This window comes from Belonocnema kinseyi, chromosome 5 (genome assembly GCF_010883055.1).
Source record: "Belonocnema kinseyi isolate 2016_QV_RU_SX_M_011 chromosome 5, B_treatae_v1, whole genome shotgun sequence".
NCBI lineage: Eukaryota > Metazoa > Arthropoda > Insecta > Hymenoptera > Cynipidae > Belonocnema > Belonocnema kinseyi.
The window spans coordinates 84205156-84207058 of NC_046661.1; positions in this window are offsets into that span (position 1 = coordinate 84205156).

Sequence of the window (1903 nt, forward strand, 5' to 3'; positions counted from 1 at the left end):
GAGAAAATAGAATTAAAATATTGTTTTAGAATTATTTTGTTGTCTAGTATGAATGACTATCATGGGGTTGAAGTACATCAAGAAGTGAGTTTGAATTTTTATGATGAATTTAAGAATTTTAAACATTATGGAAATTTATGAAAATATATCGCATAACATCCAGGAAAATGAATACATTTCTGATAAAAACACCTTTGAAAGTAAAAGAAATTCACCAAAAAGACTGCTCTTGAGTTTGTAAATAATGCTAAATCACATATTGATATTTATGGTTTATGAAATATTTACAATTCCGAATGAAGTGGTTCCCAAATGGAGACTCATTTAGATCATATCCTAGCTTTCTTCAACAACTCACAGTTTCAATATAGAGTCTATACTATCTGCGGGCGGGGAGCTTCTTTTACCATTTTATGATTTGTTTTAAGGTATAATGCATACAATCACTGGTACATAATCACTTATCATCATATCGATAATATAATCTATTTTGATTTTCTTGATTTAAATTTTCTTAAAGTTTCTTGATGTTTCTGAAAAACCTGATTAAATTGAAAACACACTAGACACAGTTCAAAAATCTTTTGAATCTTTATGGAAAGGTAAGGGTTGTTCATAAGTTGCAATAGTTTCTTGTTCATGGTGTAGAAAGTCTTTGTGCTTCAAGCATTTCTTTGTGGAGTACCACTTTTGTTCAAATTACTTTTATATTTCATCGCCAACAAAAAGGAACGCATTAAGTGTGGTAAAAAGCAACGCTCTTCTAAATTCTTAATTCTATGCTATGTAATTCATGACTAGAAACATTTCCCATGTGTTAGGTTCGTATTATTTTATTGTCTGAAATGAGTGCTAAAATAATGATTTTTTTACAGCATATGTGGATATTTAATAAAGCCTATAGTTTATATCAAGAACAAATTGTGATTGAAAGAAGTGGGGAAGCAGAATATCATCATAGGATACAAGTATATAAGATAGATCAAGCAGAACATTCTAAGAGTGCGCGTGGCAAGCGTGGGTTCTAATTGGTCAACAATGGATTTCGAATATTGTATTCAAAGAAGAAATTACGTGTATGTTATCTTATATTTGAACCAAATTTAAAGGTTTTTTTAAAAATATCTAATGTAATAAAGCCAAATTGAAAATCGCTCTTATGTAATTTGTATTTTCTGCCAATTACACGAGGTCCAATTACTGATGTATTCAATTTACACATCCCAAGTAATTTTAATTACTTCTAAGTTAGTTTGACGAGATGCCTGAAGAGGTGGTATAGTGTGTTGGACTGAGCCGTAGAGTTCTGCTGTGCCTAGGTTATCACAGTTGATTTAAATAATACCTGAGGCTACTATTATGGAGACATAGTGGACATAGATATAGACATAGATATAGACATAGACACAGATATATACATAGACATAGATATAGGCATAAACATAAGCATATGCATACGCGTGGACATGGACATAGGCATTTACATATACACAGTCATAGACATAGAAATAGACATTAGCATAGATATATGCATAGACATAGGCATAGACATAGGGACTATGGAGGAGACTGCTGTAGTGCACAATGTAGTTATAAGACAATTGGGAATGCATAGTAGTCTGCTTCGCACATACGGATGCGCAGTACAGTTATTTTGTACATAGGTCTGCGCAGAAGAATTATACAGTTCGTGAAGCTAAGCAGTAAAGTTGTAAGATACTAAGGGATGCGCAGATAAAATCTACGACACTTTGTAGTGTGTACACCGAAAAAACAATATTCTTATTTCAAGAATATCCCTCTAATTTTAAGAATATTTGCAACTTAAATAGGCGCCAAGAATATATTCTTAATGTAAGATGTAGGCCCTCTTACCCTAAGAATATATATTCTTCTTTAATTT